General features: G+C 34.8%; 1 protein-coding gene across 1 annotated transcript in view; it reads right to left on the bottom strand.

Moving 5' to 3' along the window:
- LOC308194612 (uncharacterized protein) overlaps positions 1-22,319 on the bottom strand; it is a 975,354-nt gene that overhangs the window by 689,800 nt on the left and 263,235 nt on the right. The window contains exon 13 of the mRNA XM_080590727.1: positions 9,506-9,558. The gene's annotated coding sequence lies outside the window, so the exon portion shown is untranslated. The remainder of the gene's footprint in view (positions 1-9,505; positions 9,559-22,319) is intronic.

Here is a 22,319-nt window from a genome sequence, read left to right on the forward strand (position 1 = left end):
TTAGAACATAGAAAGTATATTTATGTAAGGCTTTCCATCCCCTTCCATTGCACTGGATATATAAAATGGCGTTGAACCTTTTTTCCTACTTTTATCTTTAATCACATTATAGCAAATTTCCGAAACTAAAAGAGTATACCCATCTGTAGGTAGTTTTTGGTATCTCCCATACAGTGCTTTAATAATTTTTAAACATCATCAACAACTCAGAGAGATTCTTGAAAGGGACAGAAAATGGAAGATCAGGAAGTAACATGCAAAAGCAGGTGAACATTTCCTTCACGTACATATTCAAAGCCCTTTGCAAATGTGTTTGCAAAAAACCAAAATCATTACCAAATCATGTTTACCAAAATAAAGCAAACAGAATGAAGACACTGTAAAAAGAGGGAAGTAAATGTAAAAGCCAAACAAGGAATTTACAGAACTTCAAAAATATTTGGTGGCAAGTCTACCATTATAAATGACAATTCAGTTTCCATTTGCTCCAAAAGTAGTCCTTCATTTATATTATGATTCCTCAAACACATTATTCCATAAAAACACCAAATTTTCGAAGACACTTAGGAAGCTGGGGTTCAATACATGTATAAGTGTTGTGAAATTCCAGAAAACTATTGTCTCTTCTTAAATCAGTATAAGAAGAATTTTTAAGGCTCATCTTGTGTACCAGTAGCTCTGAAGTTGTGTCATTTTTCCAATTCATGACAGGCCAGAAAGAAACCACAAGAAAGGGCGTGATTCTTTAACCTGATATTGAGGGCACTCAACTAGACATAGCAAGGTCTTGACCGTTGCTCCATGTTCAGGACTTCCAACATATACTGTAATGCATTTCAACTGCTATTGTGAAACTTTAAAAATGCTATACTTCAGAGATGGTTATAAATCATTTTGTCTGATGACTTATATTGAAAAATAAATTATGCACTGAAAAATTCTCTTCAAAGAATGGGAAACAGGCAAGCAGTCAGAAACCTCTGGCTAAACCAAGAAAGATAGCAGAGATAGAGGGTTAAAAGTAAAATCTGTGCTGCAGATGATGGTGGTAAATGATGCTAATGCAGACCAGTAAATTACAATAGTTTGATATGTCAGAAAATCCACATTTTACACTGAATTTTAAGAGAAAAGTTTACTTTAAAAGTTTTCTTTATCATCATCACTTTTATTATGCATGCATCAGACTTCTTTTTATAACAGACTTTTGTCATAACTTCTTTATGAACAATATTCAACTATAAGTAATTTTTTTCTACAGTTGAAAAGTCAAAGTATTACAGTTCCTGTCCAAGCAGAGTGAAAAAAAGCTCCACTTTACAAAATGAGCTGAACTTCCGGTGTAATTGAACTGTGGTCCATTAACAGGGTATTATAGACATGAACGGAGGGGAGGAAGGAAGAGAAAGGAAGGAATAAAATGAAACTGAACCCAACTAACCTGATCAGAAGTAAAATTTAATTAAAATTTGTGAAAAATAGAATTGATTCCTTATCGAGTCCTGAAGTCAGATACACGGTATATGCTTCCTTGTTAAAATGCAATTCTTCGCCCCCAGTATAGATATCTCTCTCTCTCTCCCTCTCTCTCTCTCTCTATATATATATTTTTTTTTCCTCCAGATGTCATGTGTAAAGCTTGGACTAGCAAATCCTACTTCTATTTTAAAAATAGAAAATTGGAAAAAAAAAAAAAAACGGTGATGTATTTAATGTCTCAGAAACAACTGTTTGTCTGGATGATGATTAAAGCTCAGACCACTACACCATGCTACTCTTCCTCATCACAACAGCGCTGCTATTATTAGTAGGATACATTCAGCAATTTTCACTGATTTCAGTGGGAGATGCTAAGTGCTTAACACTTCTAAATGGAAGCGTAGTTATTTTGGCACATAAATATAAATGTAGGAGTTAAATTTTAAGCATTTTTTTTTTAAAATGAGCCCTGCATAATCCAAATCTCACTGTGCAATTACCACAATGGAGAAAATAGCATATGTTCCCCTCCCAGCAGTGCTCCCATAATAAACTTGCATACACTTTTAACTGGAAAGATTATCCCTTTGTTATCATGGAACTTAAATGTCTTATGATCACAGGAATTTTCCAAACAAGCATGACCAGATTTTATTTAATTGCATTTCTCGGGGGCATGTTTTACAGAAGTGATAACTCAGAAATGTGCAAAAATTGTCAGTTGAAGTCAAATCCACATAACAAAGGGGTCAGAGGAGATGCCAGATTTACGGAGCAGTTTAGCCTATCTAATCTAGCCACGCAGAACTACCTGATCCTGCAGTAGGGAAATTATGTTATTACACTCTGAAAAAAAAATTTACACCCTTACTGCAAAACCAGATTACAGCATGTATCAAAATCACAGGAAAACAGGTTGTAGTCAATATACTAAATCCTCATCAACCAAAGCATGGAATAAGTAAGTGTGGCCTTGCAGCCCACACTTGCACCCACTAACGTACAGTGCTCCCACAGGAGGCTACAGGCTTTGGGATATGCTTACCACATGGGCCTTGTCAGGCCTTGTCTAGACTTGCTTTGGCCTGCCAATAATACACTTATAGCTCGTTTAGCTGTAACCAAGGGGGTCCTGGTGGACACAAAGTTGAACATGAGTCAGCAGTGTGCCCTTGCCACAAAGAAAGCTAATGGTATTCTTGGCTGCATTAGGCTAATTATTGCCAGCAGGTCAATGGAGGTGATCCTTTCCTTATCCTCAGCACCAGTGAGGCCACACCTGGCGCATTGTGTTCAGTTCTGGGACCGCAGTACAAGAGAGACATGGACATACTGGAGAGAGACCAAGGGAGGATCACAAAGATCATTAAGGGATTGGAGCATCTCTCCTACAAGGAAGGCTGAGACAGCTGGGACTCTTCAGCCTAGAGAAGAGAAGGCTCGGGGAGCATCTTAGCAATGTCTGTAAATACTTGAAGGGAGGGCGCAAAGACAGCCAGCTTCTTTTCAGTGGTGTCTAGTAACAGGACAAGAGGCAATGGGCACAAATCATAACACAGAAGGTGCCCTCCAAACACCAGGAAGCACTTCAGTACTGTGCATGTGACAGAGGGCTGGCACAGGTTGCCCAGAGAGGCTGTGCAGTCACCCTCCTGGCAGATCTTCAAAGGCACCTGGACATAGTCCTGCATAACCTGCTTTAAACAGCCCTGCCTGAGAAAGGGGCCTGGCCAGATGGCTTCCAGAGGTCCCTTCTAGCCTCAACAACTCTGTGATTAGTTACCAGTTACCATGCAATGTGTTAACATAAAGCAGTTCTTAGCAGAAATGAATTATAATGAAACAAGAAATTTTATGGACACTTTGATGACCAAATTTCAAATCCTACTATTGATTCAAAGCAGGAAGGTACCAGGAGGTATGAAAGACTACTTCAGAAGCCAGAATGATTGATGTTCTCATTTTGTGGAGGGGTTACAGAAGCAGAATCTTAAAAATAAAAAATAATAGAGAGACAAAAGGTTAGACTAGGTCTCATATTTAGGTAATATGTCGTGGATCCCACTCAAAGTATGGAATAAGCAAGCCCTTTCAGAGGAAAGATTTACTTTTGCTTTGTTTTGGTTTTTATTTCCCGTTTAGATATGCACTATGGCTCCATTTCTTCCTGACAGACACTCCTGACAGCTTACACAGCGTGTATGCAAAACCTCAAGTTGTTCTGACTACAATTGGTGAACTAGAGATGTACAATTTCTGAAACTTTGATGAACAGCTCTGAAAATAAGACCTTCAGGTACTAATAAAAAGAGAGAGAAAAGCAAACTTGTTTTCAGCTTTAATTTGTTTTGCGGAATTGAAGTACATGATAGAATAAATAAGAAAAGATAGCATAAGAATGAAATGTCAATAACAAAAAAGCTCAGCCGTGCATATTAACCCTCCCTTGGCTGGTTTTATCCACTCAAGACTGGGGCTGTGAGGAAGAATTCATTTATGTAAAAAAAAAAAAAAGTTAAAGAAAAAGTGGAAAATGCAGAGGTTTTGAAATGCATCTATTTATGTTTCAGATGCTTCATTACCTGTATTATCAAGCATTACCTATGAACGTATAGCACTGCTTTGACAACAACAATTCTGATCTATATTTTCAAGAGTGCCAGAAGTAAACATCATCACTTGGGTGTATGATTGTGTTTCCTTAAATCACTTTGACTGGATCACAGCATTTGGCAATAAGAATATAAATACCTTTGTTTTGTTTTATTACAGTAGAATAATGTAATGCCTTTAAATGAGTCCATAGTTAAACTGTTGCATTACGTGCCATAAGCATTGCTTGTCATTTATTCCTGACAGTTACTGTCCACAAATTGCATAACAATTTGAAACAAGACAGACGTTTTCTCAAGCCTTTTCTGCAAGCAATTATTATATGGCATCTTAAAATTGTGTACCAGAAGGTTAAACAGTGAAATAAATACTCAGAGAGAGAGAAAAAATAAGCAAAACACCGAGAACAGAAGACAAGTTAAACACTCCTGCTTACTGACAGAGACTCTACTCATTTTCTCTAGATGCATTATAGAAATTTAAATGTTGATCTCTCAGCTAGCATGCCAAATGCCAACATGAAAAGGAAAAATAGATTCCTGTCTTTTCTGTCTGTTGGGCAAGTGAGGTCAGCAAGATACTTTCTGTGCTAAAGCTCTATTTCTCAGAGGCTTTATGTAAATCCAGCTGTTAATATCTAAAAAAAATAATAAAAAAAAGGATTTATTCCTATTTTTTAAGATATCAGAATAAGTCATTTTCAAACTAAAGATGCTCATTTCAAGGACAAAGAGACAACGTTTCAAAATTTTTATAAACTTCTGAGTATTAGCATGATGCTAGACTGTGTGAAGTTCAGAATACAAATCAACTGAAAGCTGAATCCTTCTGCTCTCTGGATGAGTCGAGATGAAGCAATTTAATTGTAAATATTTTGGATTGATGACACTATATCAAGTAGTGTCTGCACGTAAGGACACCAAGAACAGAGAGTAATTAATTTTTGTTAGTCCAGATTATTTAAATATAATAGAGTATCCAAAGATAGGTCAAGGGAAGTCCCATATCACTCTTCCAACCAGTGAATTGAGTTCCCATTTCATTAAAAATACAAACGGAATCCATACACATGGCAGCAGACCCATACTCTACGTCCCATATTGAGCCACAGAACCAAAGCCAATTCCTTCTCTTTGGTCTACTGAGTCAGGAGTTCAGATTCAACAGGACAGGAAGAAGTAACTGTTGTTCAGTATAAGTCATTCCTAATGATTATGGCCTTCACCTGATGGAAAGTAAGAATGTCAGTTTTCTTTGGCACAGAAAGGGAAATAAACTTGAGTCCTCCAGCATTCTTGGTTATATATTATTCTGTTCACAAAAGAATATATTACTGGGGAAGAACATATTAAAGTGGAATATATCCACTTCTATATTTCTAAAATGTGAGAGTTACTAATACAACTTGCATGGGTCCTGATACAGACAGGTACAGGATTCTGGAGTATAGTAAGTAGAATGCATATTAATTGTGCCCTTCAAGGCAAAATCACCTATTACATTTTTAAAAAGGTAACCTCAATGCTATTTCCTACAGAAAGAAACAAGATCAAGGTTTAGTCACCCAAATCACTTGGTAGCATTAAGTTTAAGCCCTGAGAGGATTATAAATCCTGTCACTTCACTGTCATTTTCACTACACCCTAGGATATCCTAATGACTACCTATATGTAACTCTCTACTCCTGATTGTGGATCTCACTCTCAGGTACTTAACTCTTTTCATGCACTATAGAAGGAATACAGAACTGCAGCTGGTTCTGACTGTTATGTATTGTAATGCCTAAGCATGTTTATGGACTTTGCCCAAAGTCATTTTGTCTGCTAAATGACATCATCTCCTAAGTCACATTGATTTTTCTTGAAACTGGGCTCCCAAGTCACTTCAGTACCTTGAAAACCACTACATAAGTCTGTCAAGAGATTCTAATTTGCTAAGCCACAAACAGTTTATCTCTGTCCCGTCACAAAAGCTACTTCTGTCTTAAAGAGAGAGAATTAGTCACATAACTGAAAATGGCAGTGGTGGGAACAGTATTTTTTTTTTCTACTACAAACATACCTGCTTGGCAAATGAGGCTTTAAACAAAATATATGGGACATGTTTGAATTTAGAATTCTTGCTAATGCATAGACAGTAAATAACCAATAATGGAAATGCTCTAGTAGTTAATAGATGTGCCTTCAGGGAGAAAAAACAACTCAGGCAATAAGCCATGTCATAAATAAGTATTTAAAATGTATGCCCTCAAGCCATTTCCATCACATTTTACCAATAAGAACAATATTTGAAATGTTCTCTATAGAGGGTTTTGGCCTAAAACATAACAGAGTTGTGCTCAATTGTGCTACAAAAAGTAGGATTAAAATAAATATTTATTTTTATTTTTCAATTTTCTACTGAAATCCAGAAAAAGGCTCTATCAATATTTTTTGGAAATGTAAAATGAAACAGGTTTTCAAACTGTTTTGTACATTGAAATGGCTACAAACTGTTTCACTATGCTAATGGAATTCAGAGGGATAGGGAGCTATCTTCTTTGGGAATAACTGCTCTCAGGATTAAAACAGCACCAGTGAAATAATTCACTGCATTGAAATTTACTCATTTTACTTTAAAACTTCTGTAAAACTTTGCATGTCTCATAATTGCTGAAGAAAGAAGAAAAAAATAGGTTGCTGTAACTACTTTACCATATATAGCGTGCCCATCCTTGTATTCTGTGCACTTATGAGATAATATGAAAAATGGAGTAGAGTGACACTTGCCCTTTCCTGTCCCTGTCTTTGGTTTATAGCACTGCTGTCAATACTAGTCTTGTTCAAGGAAGAGTGCAAGACTGTGCTTAACTGTTTTAAGCACCTCATGTGACAGGCTTGAAAGGTTCCATTCCTTTTATCTCTTGTCCTTGTTTCCTGTCACTTACATATTGTATACATGTAGCATTAGTATTCGTGGGGGGAAATATATCCATTTGTATCAAAGCATAACTGCATGGAATAAATATACCTTATATCAGTTCTTTTTCATTTGAGTACTGCATGGAAACAATATTAATTTAATGTATACCCTAAAATAAACCCAATATTTGGGAAATAATACAATGTATAAATTGCAGTCATGCCCGAGATGTACAGGGTAGTAAAAATTGATGGCAATTTTTCTATCCCAATTAGAATAATTTATAATATACAATACATCCTGTCAGGTACAATGTGCTGATATCTTAACATGAAAGGACAAAAAGAGTAATACATAACAATAAACTCCCAGGACAATATCAATTAACACTGCCAGAATAAGCATTCTTATTACTTATCTTACTAGAGTGGCTTATTTAATAAACAAAAGAAGACCTCTCATGAGGATTGGAATGTCATTAGTTTTATTCTTCCCTTCACCTCCTATGCTGTATAGGGCTTTTTTCCTATGGTTAGCTGTACCTGTCAGAAATATGGTATGCATTTTCTTCTGATGTTTTATGTCCTTTAGTGATGTTTTTCCTGGGCATCCTCAGCAGCATTCAAATAGGACCTTGGAGTATGTCACTCTCTCTTTTCCGTCTTTCTATTTCTTTTTTTTTTCTTTTTTTTTTTTTTTTTAGTAGCGTATATTTTTACTTCTAACATGCATTTTTGGAACTTTCACTGAAATATTTTCACTCAGCCAACACTTTTTAAATCCTGGCAAGATCAAAGTCTATCTCAGGTACTTGGGAAAGTAACAAGTTACCTCATCAATTATATTTCTGTATATACAAGTCCTGAAAAGAGAAAGGGAAAATGGAACAAACTTGGCACACAACATATCTGCCATACACACACACAAAAGTCAGCCTTTTTGTAATATTATGACTTCCTTCATAATTTCCAAAGCATAGTAGGCTACAGAATATCTGGAGTTTTCTGATGAATCTAAGCATTGCGGGTTCATTGGAAGAAGAAAAAAAAGGAGAGTTAGGTAGCAAAATGAGAATAGTTTCTATGTCTCACAGGACTCTGGGATTTCAATCAAGAAGAAAAAGAGATTTCTAAAGGAATTTTTGAAATGAAAGCCTTAAAAAACATATCAAATTCATAAGAGTACTGGAGTCAGAATAGTGAAAGGCTGAACATTTCAGGCATTCTTCTGGGATACAAGTCCTTTGTCTATGAGACCCTATTTTGGATCTCACTGTCTTCTGAGTCGAGCCTCTGAGTTTTTCACTCAGAATAGATTCTCCATCCTAACCATTAGCATTTTCTCTCAAGAAACGCCCAACCCACATAATTTTGTGCCATAAAAAATCATGTACTCAGATCACATTTGGCAGAATCCCCAGAAACATGTGGAACTCTTTCAGAACTTCTCCCTTACATACATGAACGCAGAGGAAAAAAAAAATAATATATATATATATATACACTTAATAGTGTCTGTAATTCAGATGCCATGTATTAGGAGGCTGAGGTAATTATGGAACCAATTTTTTGTTTATTTTTGGAAAAAGAAATGGCTATGTTGAAATTTATGGCTAAACATTAATTAATACAGGATTTTCTATCCCCATCAGTGTATGCATAAAAGCATGGTGGGCTTTTAAAGTTTGCAGTGTTTTTAAACAAGAACAATAAGTTACTGTTCTTGGTTTCTGTCTTGTTAGTAAATCCAAACTTAGAGCAGACCACAGTGTTAATAGTATCTCCTCTAACTTGATGACTTACAAATAACAATTTTAGTGAATCCTTGTATCCGATGGCAAGCAATAATCTCTGTATAGGGGGGACAGTATGGAACAATTTAACAGTTATTCAACTACTGCTACTGGAGAGGTAGCTAAAGACCAATAAAGAACCACAAAAAACAGTCTGTACATGCTAGTACTGAGTTATGTCGCACAAATAAAAGTAAAAAATGTATTATGAAGCTAAAGAGCTCTCAAAATTAATTAAATGCTTAGAACTGAAGTCAAACATATTTCTTATAAGAGTGAAAGTTGTATCAGTGACAAATAAAATGTTAACAAGTTGTCATATTCTAAAAAAAAAAATATTCTATCCTAAACATTTGAAAAAGTCTAGTCGTTTAACAGTATTCTTTTAATCTTGCCCAAAGAAAAATACGATAAAAATGTACCATGCTTGTAATATTTTATTTCCATATATGAAGCCTTTTTTCTGTAGTTATCAAATTAATTATCCTTTCTAAGTAGAGAAAAGTGAAAATTTGTCTTTTTTATGTAAACACAGATTCACAAACAGGAAGTCTAATTCTGTGTTGATTAATACTATCTATACTTTTTCTGACTACAAAGTCTACAGTCTACAATGCGATCCCGTAGATAGTCAGAAAGAATTAACATTCTCCATTTTCTTTTATAGCTGATAAACCAGAAGGAATGAACATTTGAAGTATTATTTAAGGAGGTCCTTACCTTTGAAATGTGCTGCAGTTCCTTCTGGTGATCTACTGAAATGGAGTATTTACCTGTTATAAAGAAGATAAGGTATTATTAGTGATATCTCAGAATGCACAGCTAGGGTAAATCACCTTCATTAGTTAGTTAAATATATATAGATTAATGTTAATTACTTTCCCCTCACTGATTTTCATCAAGAAAACCGCAGGGTTTGGGAAAGGTAGTATGCTCTTAGAATTGCAAAAAATGTAAAAGAAATATGCTTGATGTGATTCAGGTAGTTCATGAAAGCTGACCTCCTACTTGTTTTTACATTTATGGGCAAACAGCTCACCTTTAGTAATCTTAAGCATATTTCAGTGCTTGTTTTATGAGGTATCTACACAATTTTCTACAGTATCTGGAATCCAAGTGACTATATCCACAGAGATTTTAATTGTCCAGCATTTCTTCTATTTCGCTCCTTTTCTGTTCATCCCCTGACTCTTGTTTAGCACTTATGTTTTAAGTTCTGACAGGCAGGGGACACTTTTTCTTTCTCTGACTGAACAACAGAGGTTCATGCTCTGAGGTTTTACAGCAATAAATACATAAAAAACAAATGCCACGTACAAGTTAGCATAAGATAGTAAGCCACGGTGCATACAAGGAAAGAGTTAAAAAAAAAAAAAAACTTTTACTAATCATTCATGTTTGCTATTTAGTGTTCCAATAACAAAAAAGTTCATTAGTTTTTTTGTACTACAGAAGGTGAAAATTAACTTACATACAAATCTACTTCCAAATCTCATGGGCTAAAACCAACTTATTTCTCATTCTTTTCATGACTAAAAAAATCATAGAACACACATTTCTTAGAAATCTCTCCTTATTTCCAGTTAAGTTTTAGCATTCGGAGGTATATCCTGATAGAGTGGAAGTCCCATAAATGCAGCTTTTTGATAAGAGCACATGAAATTTACTGCCTCACGTCAGTGCTTCTATTGTTTTTCATTTATTTTCATCACTGCAAAACTACAGGAATGATAACTGAAACTTTCCTTTTGTCTTTGATGGGAAAACATGAAATAATACCCCCAAGATCGCATATGCGTATGATAGCAATGTTTCACTATGTCCTTGAAGCATAATTTTCAGGAAGAGTATGTTGGCAAAAAGTATGCTGTTTTTATTGCTGCCACTAAAGAAGTTTTACTGACAGTGCTCACAGAGTTTCATTGTAGAAAAAAATGAAGTAGATGAGAAAGTATAAGGAAGTGTGAAAAAATATCTTTTTTGTAAAGATAAGGCAAAGACAAAAATTTTTCACTCTTTCCTATAGTATTTAAAATCACCTGGTTTGTAAAAGCTTTGATGCTTTCAGAAACGCACTATAAAACAAATGATAGTGCAGTTCAATAGATTTTAATTTTAAAACTTCTTTCAAAGTTAAGTTAGCATAAAAACATGAAAATGAGAAGCAACCTGCAAATAAAGTAAGTATGCTGTAGTAAAAATGGAGTAGATTTACAAACCTACTCTGTGTCACTAAGTCAGCCTTGACAATGTCAAATACAACCTGCTCATTACCTGAAATAGCTTTTTTTCTGTATTTTTAGAGTATTCCTAATTTATGGAATACCTATCATTTTTCACATTAATAACATATTTAACAGCTACTGAATACTGCAGAATAAGAAAATACTGAGCTGAATCCTCAAATATACACAGACACCAAAGCCAAGTGAATGTTAGAATTTGGTGTAGGAGCATCGCTCTGAGGTTTTCATATTTACCCCAAGCTGACTAAGTAACAAATAACCAACCATGCAAGTACTTTAAATCAGCAACTATTTTGTTGCCTGCAAGCCTTGAAAAATAAATGCTTACACAAATGTGGAAATTTACTTATTCCATAAGTTTAAAATTTGACTATTTAAATTCTCTGCACTTGTCTATCGATTCAAATCAGTCAGCCTTAAGCTTTACAACTTCTTCTTGTGTATGCAATGATCATCTGAAGTGGCTTCTGAGTAGTAGATAATTGCTTATTTATGGAAGTGCAGAAAAGATAGCTACATATATACTCAGCCAAGTTATTCTGTCTAAAGAGTAAGCACCAAAATAATGTGTTGTAATCTGAAGGATAATATATAGAAAATCATGTAAGGATATGCTGAAAAACAGACAGCCTGGGAAATTCATGCTTTTTTTGGCTGTTTTCTTATTTAAAAAGAAGGTCTTTTTAATGGAAGCTACCTTCTCTTTTCAGTCACCTTCTCTAATAGGTGAGTTCCCAAGCCTTTCCCATAGATCATTGCTGTAATAAAAGCCTTATTTCTTTCCCCAAAAAAGACCTACTCAAAAGAGAAGAGGCATAGTAAAGGAAAACTCCAGAACAATCTTGTTTCTTTCTTGTTTTCACATGTTCTTGCAATTCTTGTTCTGTATAGAGGTTTCCCTTTAATAAATAAATAAATGTACATCTCAGACAAAAGTAAGTGTTACTGCTTGTTCAATGTCAATGCCATACTGAAAGCACTATAAATTCCATCTCTATTTTGACTTTCTGCCTGCTGTGTCTTTTACTGACTATTTGGTATTGTCATTGATGTTCTTCCATTTTGGGGTACTTGGGTTTATTTTTATAGGAAACTGAAAGGATATTTTTATTGCAAATATTGACTGATCTTTTGCTGTTCTCACTGTAAGGAAATATGACTGTTCCAAACAGTACATGTATTATACAAGCATGTACTGCTAGGTAAATGGAGAGGAACTTGACACATCCTTGTATTATCCAAAGTGATTAATAGCTGTAATTCAGGTAGCAAACATCCTATTCTAACATTGCTCTGTTGAAAAAGATGTTCATAGAATTGAGGGACAGCACAGATCTGAAGATTGCTGAATTAAATATGTTACCATGGTAGCCATTCACAGCAAACTGTATCGGGGAAGAACAGACAAAAAGATATTTCCAAAACATTACCCAGTTCTTCTGTCTTTAGATGTTTTGATGAGTTATTGAAGTGTTATTTCAGAATCTGCTAATCTATATTACTTTTCCTAACTACTTTCATTCTATGTACTGTAATATGCAATGTCTACCAAAGCAGTTGGTCCTGGATGACCAGGAACTTATGTATCTACAGGTGAAAGACCTGTTCAGTGTAAGTTTTTGAAATACAGCGTTATTAAATATATAGATTTTATTATTATTATTATTGCCAGTCTTTAGAGTGCATCACAGAGTCTGTCTTTTCTCCATCATTAAAAAGGAGAACTGAGAGACAGAAAGCTCTGGATATGTGATGTGGGACACTAGAAGGTGACTGCTATCAGTGTTTGTAATGGAACATTTATAACACTGTACAGGCCTTTTCACTGCACATACAGCATCCTAACAGTTTGTCAGTAACGCCAAAAGTTGAAACAACTCGTATTTATTTTATTGCATTTTAAAGTTTGTTTAATTTAGAATTATCCAAATCATTTAAGCAACTGACACCATATTCAAATTTCCACACCTATCCTAATCATAACACATCTGTTCTTGCATTACACTTTACTTGTAATGAAAATAAGAAAAATAGAACCATTATTTTCAAATTTATCCTTAACTTCTCAGAGAAATCTTTATCATTTTGATCAATGCTAATTCTAGTTCTTTTATATTTATGGTGAGATTAATAGGCAAATCTGTCTAAGGGACTCAGTCAGAACTAATCAGAGTCAACCTGTTTCAGCAGCTGTCAACAGAAGGATCATTTTGTGATAGATCAGATACTAACCACCAGACTGAAAAGCTTGAATGTATATTTCATTTTACTTCTTAAGTCTTTCTCTGTTTTTGCATAAGCTTTCTAATTTTTCTGTCTAACCTTTTCTCTGTTATAAATGAAAACTGGCATGTATTCCATCAGATACTATTCTAAACGTGATAATGTTTAGAACGTTTTGGAAATGAAAAACATAATAGTGGTAGCGCATATTATTATATTAATATCTTTGGGCAACAGTTTTAGACTCAGCAGAAGATAACAAATATTCAATGTTTAGCCAGGTACTGACTTTTGGATCAAAAAAAAATCTGAAAATTGAAAATCTGAAAGGACCTTACTCTCTCTCTAAAATGAAGAGTGACAAATAAAGGTACTTGCTAAAATATATATATATATATATATGTCTATAAAGAAAGAAGAGGCATCCATTCATTCACTCACCCTTTCTTCCTTCTCTGCTGCCCTGACCTTCCACCTCCCAGCAGACACCACCTCCCTGTTCTGCTTATACACACTTATTAGTGCAGCCAATCTATCCCAATTATGTTTTTCACTCTTGGGCTACCTCAGTTTCCATAGGCAAGTTTTCTTTTAAACCTTTTTTTTTTTTTTTTCCCTTTCTTAGTGCATATCCTCAATGCAGTGACCAGAAGAGAAAAGCCTTGCAGCACTTTTCTGTAACTTTCTAAACAATCAGTTTCATCAGACCTGTTAGCATCAAAGGCATGTAACTCCTTTGCAGCCCTCAACAATTCTGCGGCAATTGGCTTTGTATATACTGAGATTGCAGAAGAATCACTACTTACTGCTTTGCTTGCCCCACTGCAGTCAACTAATGTGTGTGAATGCACTGACATACTGAGTGACACGATGTGGAATAACAAGAAAACAAGCAGAGAGAACCGGCCGTAAAAATTCACAGTTTACAGCATAGCAGATAACACATTTAAAAATAATGAACATTAAATAATTGTCAACAATTTCAAACAGATATAATTTACCATCATAAGACATTTAAAGAAATTAAGATCTTGACAGCTTACCACTCTGTATTTTTGAGAAGATTAGAAATAAAATTGATAATAATAGTACAAGCACCATAATTTGGATTTACATAAAGCCTTTGATAATGTCTCAAATGATAGTCTTCATCTTAAACAGAAAGCAGGAAAGAATCAGGTTAAACACGGGAACAGATAAAGAACTGATTAAAGTAAAGTGATTAGAAAGTAAAGTGTTGAAAAGGGTCACGGGGGAGTCAGTCCTCAGATCTTTATTGCTTCTAATCTACATAAATTACCGAGATAGAGAAACTAGCTGTAGAATTTCCAAATGCACTGATGACTTACAACTGAAATGCAGTAGTAAGTGGAAAGCAAAGGAATTAAAATGATAATTCCCCCTGGAAAATGGTTTACATATGAAAGGTAAAACAAAATTTAAGAATGAAAAATACAACATGCAAAGCATTCTTTGTTTTTCATTACCAAAGTACAAGACGTCTGTTTATAAATACTATCACACAAACTTCAGGGAATCTATTTGAACCTGTCCACATAACAGGAAAACTAAGCGAATGGGAAGCAACTTCTGTATATTGCTGTTCTAGAGCAGAAGAAAGCAATTCAGAAAAACCTTATGATCATACCACTTGCAGTTGCATCACTATAGTACAATAATAACTACAACCCCATCCCTTTCCCCTTAGAAGTTTCAAAGTGGAGAAAACACAACAAAGGAAGACCCCCTTTACACTAACACTACCAAATAACAGAAAACTAAAAAGATTTCCATTGAAGTTGTTGTTGCCATTTTTTGTATCTCCCAATTTTTCATCCCCAATAAAATGTAATAGCCATTTAGCTCTAGTGGAAACAAGGAGAAAATAAGCCACATTACTCCACACAATGAGAAATTACCCTTTTGGACATTATTATGTGTTTTTTTTTGTTTGTTTGTTTTTTAATTTACACACAGTAAATTAGCATATAAATGCTGAGGATTAGACTTCCAGGAAAACATCGTATATTAATGGTCAGATAAATACTACGACCCAGTGCTAAATATTATAATCTAGTCAAAATGCATGGAAAGCTTAAGCTAAGCAGTCATAACATAGATGTTGGAGATGAGTAACAAGAGCCCCCTTGTAGGAAGTCAGGTATGATGCTGCTCACCATCACTGCCATTTGCTCCATTCACTATGCTACAGAAATATTGTTATAATTAGGTTATTTGTAGAAAACAAATCTGAAGCCTTTGAAACTGTTACTTATTATATGATAGAAGAGACAATGAACAAAATTTTAGTTTCAAAAATCTGAATATGCACCTACTTAAATTTTCTTATTTTTTTCTGAAACTGATATTTTAGTCTTGGATTCAGTACTGTATATTGCCCCCATCCAGGTCTCCCTAAGTCATATAATTTCATCTTACTTTGTTTAGAGAGCTGTCAGGAAAAAAAAAAAAAAAGAAAAAAAAAAGGAGTGACTGGAACAGAAATGGCAACTCTCAAAAGAAGAAAGCAAAGAAAACAAGAAGAAGAATTGCTCTAAGCTTTATTTCTTATATGCAATGCAGATTTATAATTACATGTACATATGGTCCTCAAGACAGCTGCATAAAGACAATGGATTTGTAAGGGTCTATAGTGTGGATAAAATTGCATTCCTATGTCTGTTTGAATGGTAGCTGAAGTGATAATTTTACGTTCAGCTGCCTCAAATATTTTCATACGCAACACATAAAAAATTAACATCAGGGGATATTTGTATCAGGGTACCCAGTTGATAATAAGGGGAGATCCATTTACATATAGGGAGAAGTAAAGAGAAAGAAAGAGAAGGAAATTAACAGTCATTCTATTTTATTGCTGTACATCTAGTTTTTCATTATTTGGTTAATGAATTTAATATATCTCTCTTAGAGCCCACCATTTTAGAAATACTTTCAGTTTGATAGACAGTTTGATATCTAATATAGATGGTTTCTATATTTAGCATTCCATTGCTAGTACTTGGTTTGGTTTTTAAAGGTCATTAATGTTATTGATTACATTAATTTGAAAGCTTCTTGAATAACACAGAAAATTAATGTAAAATGAACAGCTGCATAAGCTGACAACACACTAAATTGCTGTGGTCTTCAGAGATGACTCCTCCTGGGGATTTCCCCCATCAATCAGTTCAGCACAGCAAGAGTAAAAGAGCCCTAATAGAAACTTTCACTTTCACATTTATATGTTCTAGTAAATAGAAAAAAATTGATCATTCTTCCTTCACTGTTATTAGTGACATCCAGCAACCATATAGCTACCTGGAGAAGACCAGGGAGTGCCTAGATAACAAAAGCAAGTCTTTTTAGCCTTTCTGTACTTAATGCTAAGTACAAGATATAAGCAGTGTGATAATTTATGGCATACTAAATTTTATGAATCTAGTTTATCTGAGGCTTAGCATTTGTTTAAGAAGGTAAAATATTCAAGAATTCTCCCTCGATTTTCAGTTTGGCCCAGTGATAAAAGCTTCAATTTCAGACATACCACATTCCAGAAAAAACTAGATGATCTTGTAAGACCATCTTGTGATATCTAGCCTTGGTCTTCTAAACAGGACCAGATAATCACTAAAGAACAGATGTTACGTATCATACACACAATATGTGTTAATACAGCTTTTAGGGAAAGTATTTTATAATAGAATTCCAAGTAGCAAGCCTGTGCATTTCCCTTTACATACATCTTTGGCTATTTGAAAGACTGTAGACAGGGTAATGCCTTAAAGTTAGAGGACTTCTTAGCTGTGCTGTTTTTAATACGTGGATTTATGAACTTATAAAGTCTAGCTACTTATAAGTGCCAAGTTTTTTTGTTGTTGTTGTTTTTTGTTTTGTTTTGTTTTGTTTAATATTATAGCACCATATTACAGAATTATTGCAGATAATTATGGGGGTAAGCATTATCCTATGTTAAAGGGAACAGCCTGTGTACTTACCACTATAATTAGGATCAATTAAACCAGCAGTCTAGACTGACATCTACACTGTGCAGAAATAATCCATCAGCAACTATTTTGTGATGTAAACAGTGTATTTGTTCTTTGTTTCACCTTTCTGGCATGAGTTTTTGTTTGATTGTTTGCTATTTACTCGTTTTCTGATTCATTTTTGGAAGTGAATATGATTCTTCAATAATGAAGAATGCTCGGTCAGCTTTTATAGGCAAGGACTGCTACTACTACTTTGCTTCTGGGATTTTATGCTTTATAGGAGAGGGATACACTTAATAAAAGTAAAATATAGCAACTTGTTTCATCACTTGATCTGATGCTAATAAACCCTGCAAGGATTATGTTCTTATTATGCTCCTATGTTCTGACTATTATGTTCTTACGATTACTCCCTAAAAACTCAGCTCTGTTATTCCCAATTCTTATAAATCATATCAAGGTTAAAACTACAAGTTCATCTGAGTAAGCATACTTACAAAAAGAAGTGTAAGTGAATCTCCTGAAGATCACCTAGAAAAAGTGTTTGTAGTTGTCATAAAGCATTGTTCTCGTATGCTTGAAAATAATATAAAATCATTTGCTTGTGATAGATGAAACATTAAATACTATTGAGGTGCATAGAAGCACTATAAATTTGCATTTTGCTCCTAGGTTTTCCAGCAATGAATTGTGATGGGGTAGCATTTGTTTAAAACTTGACATGTAACTGAATATTCCTATTCAAATACAAGAATGCTGGGAACACCTTTGCTAGTGGCTGTTTCCTGACTCTTGTGCACACTTTGTATATGAAGGATGACAATAGGAATATTAACATCCCACAGAAGATAGATTCTACTGTGAATTTTGCTACACCAGACTGCAACAATCTTCAAGGGGTTCAAAGAAAGCACCCAAAGCCTTGGAATCCTTCTGGAAGCCAATGCTGTCAAACAAAACCCCTGAAACCTCACAGCTGGCAACTGGATGCAAACGCAGGGGGTAACAAGCAAAACCAAGTAGGTCACAGACAAGACCAAACGGCACCTTCTTTGCTTTCACAGCACTATGTCTGATGGGAATCACACGAGAGCCACACCAAACCACTGCAGTTGCTATTTCAGTACTGCAAATAAAGAAAAGCCTCTTTTTCAGGTGCAAGGAGAGATCCTGAGCACAGAACAATGTAATGAGCTGAAGTTCTCTCAGATTTTTCCTCACAGAAAAGATCTTTATTAGAGCTTTAAGACTAGAGCTTTAAGAATGATAAACTCTGCTGTCAGTGATTCCTGTTGTTCTTCAAGCTGAAAAATATAAAAGGAATATATTAATTCTTTGTCATCATCAGGAAAATATTTATGTCCACTGATCCTGAATGCTGAGCTGAGAAATTTCAATACTTCTCTCGTGAAATTTGCCATTCTATGTAATAATTTCAGCCAAACAGATATTTATAGAAACACTGAGCATCTGTGCTCATCAGCCTCTCTGTATATTGAACTGTACATTTTAAAATCTGAAATTACTTTGAGATGACTTAAACCTAACACTCCACACTTCAACTTCCTCAAACTACTCCTTATGAACTGCAATTGAAGAGCCCCATAAGAGTCATTATAAAAAAGAAAAATATACATAATCTGTTATCCATGTACTGAAGTGGACAGTAATCTCCCTATGCCCAGCAATTGGAAGGATTACAGCTTAAATATACTAAAAGGTTAAAATAGGAAAGCACATAAGAGAGTTTAAGAGCAGTTTATTTCAAGATGCACTTGGCAATCTGTTATGGACCCAGCTGTTTAAAAGCATTTCTTTTGAGCTGTTGGCATAAAAATAAATAGGTTCCTGAACTTCCCTTTGAATTTGATAAAATGCCTCAAGAGGCAAATTTCCATTGCCCCAGTTCAGAAACTATTTCAAGCATTTTTCAGCAAGGGAAAATCTCAGCATACGTATTGGCCTAAAGCTATACATTTGCTTAAATACTACCCTGAATAATCATGTATATTTCATTTCTCCATAAACTAGGAGTAATTTTAATCTGAATCCTACGCTAATAATAATCTTCCAGCAGAAGTTATTCAGTGATCCACAGAACTACAATGTCTGGTTTTCTATGGCTGGACAGATGTTCAGTGTTGTTCAGCTAAAAGTGTTGGCCACCAGGCTTTCTTTCTGCTGTCAAACACAACAAGTACACTGCCAGATCAGAGAATATCCTGTTTTACAGAGATTAATCAATAAAATCCATCTTTTTTTTTTTAACCTAAACAGTGATTTTCATTAATCTTGTAAGAATCTAATGTTTTTCAGACCTTTACTCAGCTGTCAACTTTGCAGAAAGTAGCTACTAGATTTAAAAGTAAAAGTGATTGAGGACAACACAGGGATCTGATGATAACTTGAGGGCACAAATTAGAAAACTTTGTTAAAAAAGAATCTGATAACAACTAGTTGTAAAGTATTGTTTTGGTAACCATATTAAATTGTTCCTTCCAGATCTAGAAAAGTAAGTCAAAAATCTTGCAATTTAAGTATATTAAATTTACAAAAATGATAAAAGACTTACTTTTGCATAGCAGATAAATTAACTGAAGACTATTAACTATGGAAACTGAAATAAGGCATCATTTTTCCTCCAAAAGTAAGAAATCAAATTTACATTGCCAGCTTAAGTATGCCAGCTAAAGGACATCAAAGTATAATGCATGAACACTTCAGAATGTTATCCACAAGTATTAGATATTGTGGTTTGAATCCTGGGAGATCTGTATCCCTTGCAATCTGCAAACTAATTATAAATTGGCTGATACACCTATGTTATTAGGCTGTGTTAACATTTTGAATGTGTTTGCCCACTTTAACTTCTTTAATGCAAGTCCAGCTACTTTGAAAGAAACAAATTTTGTCAACACTACAGTTGTAAGCTATTTTGTAATAAAGGCCATTCTATGCACATTAATAATACTGACAAGAACAGATGGCAATTATCGCTTTTAACAATTATGTTTTTTTTTCTGTTACTATTAATTACTAAGGCTTAATTTCTGTTGCTATGTCCACTGGGCACCTACGTAAGATGCTAAAAATCTACCCAAATACTTTCATCTTATTGACAGCAACAAAATTCTTACTAAAATTGAAACTTTACTGTCATTTTAATTAACTCATTAGAGATGCATCCAAATTCATCATTATTGATAGCTGGTTTTATGCTTTCCTTACACTATAGTGCTTCATAAAGTGAGCAGCATTCTTCTTGCTAATTGTATAGTTAAAACATCATCTGCTGTATTTAAAAATAGACTTATTCATAAAGTTAATTAAAATATCAGTCATATAAATCACCAGAAAGTTATCTGTAGCTTTATAAGAGTGCTGAAAAAAATCTCTGCTGTTTAAAAACTTAAATCTTTGGCAATAATTTCTGCTCATTGATTGACTAGGAGTAGACAACCAGTCTACTGTCTACCATATTCCCTCTCTCTGGCAGGATGCTTATGTCCAAGTTATGCTGCTGGGTTCTCTTCCACAATTGCAATAGCAAGGAAAGAAGAAAAACTCCTAAACAGTGTGGACTGCAATAGCCAACACACTTGGCAGGGAGCTGCTTAACCTTTGTCAAAAGTGAACAGCAAAGACAATCTTAAGCAAGCACCCTTCAGGGCCTCTCAACAGCATGCCTGCTTCACTGCCACAAGCTCTTTCAGTTCACAGTTCTTAAGCATTCAGCCAGTGATCTGAAGATAAGTTAAGGATATTGTAGAGTTCAGACCTATATACCTGTAGATACCTAAGCCTGACTACCAACATGTAGTTTCAGCAGCGTGAAAGAAAACCCAACATGGATCTTCCTAAAGCTAGAGAAAAAGATACAATGATGATAACAAACTCTTCTAAGGGTGAACAAAATATGACCCTGGAAGCATGAGACAAAGGGATCCTAGTGGGCCCGTGGGTTGAACACACGGATAGGACAAAGATCTCAGGATATCCCATTCACAGCCAGGCAGATATGGCCTGATATGTGAGCATAAAATGTGATTCTGCCCACTTCGTAACTGTTTGTTTTGTTTTGTTTTGCTTTTAACAATCTCAGCTGGAGCACAGCCCAAACACATACTCTCAGAAATCCTAGCTATTTGGAAAATCCAGGAAAACAAAAAATAAAAGAAAAAAACAACCCTGAGTTTAGGGCTTTGCGTGAATGAAGCAGTCACGAATCCAGTTCTCTGCGAGTGTTGCAAGCACCAATTTCTGGTTTGTTTGGAACGTTGCTCTCTGGTTCCTTGGTGCAGGCACTAGGACTTGCTACATAGGCATAGAATGGATTTTAATTGGATTCCAAGTTGCTGCTGAAGTGTTAAGCTGCTTATGCTCAAACATCTTGGACTGAAATTCACCCTTTGGCCAAGTCTTCCACTGTGCCTAGAGAGCTGATCTAACATCGCGCGCCTCAGGCAGGCGAACTGGCTGGGTGCTTTTCTAAGAGGATCAAGCACTAGGTTAGGTCAGCCAATATGAAAATGTTTTCTCACTGGAAATATATACACATTGGCATAGATCAGTGAGTGCATCAGACTTTCTTTTCTTTTTTTTTTTTTTTTCCCACAAAGATTCCTGCAGACAATGTAGACACAGCTGCCAAGTGACGAAAAAAATAAATATCCCTTCGCTTCTATTCCTGAATACGTTGACCGCTTCATCTCTTATTTTTCAGAAGAGGACACAGGAAGGATATGACTAAAATGGAATGAGATTTTGATAAAGCAAATCTATTAAAAAAAAAAAAAAAAGGCTCACTTAAAATATATTATGGTTATTCATTCCATATTGCTCATATTGGAACTGACAAAGATTATGTAGGTCAATGGCCTGCAGATGATCTGCCTGAACAGAAAATGAATCTTTTGAAAGCTGGAGCATATACCTGTGCTCAGGAATTATAGATTTCAATCAATAAGATAACTAACACATGAAATGAGTAAGCATAACATACTTGCATCAAGTGGAAACTGGTGAAAAAAATATTAAGGATTAAATTCTAAAATGTATTGTCTCGCACTGAAAGTA

This window comes from Anser brachyrhynchus, assembly GCF_964034855.1.
Source record: "Anser brachyrhynchus genome assembly, chromosome: 4".
NCBI classification, from domain to species: domain Eukaryota; kingdom Metazoa; phylum Chordata; class Aves; order Anseriformes; family Anatidae; genus Anser; species Anser brachyrhynchus.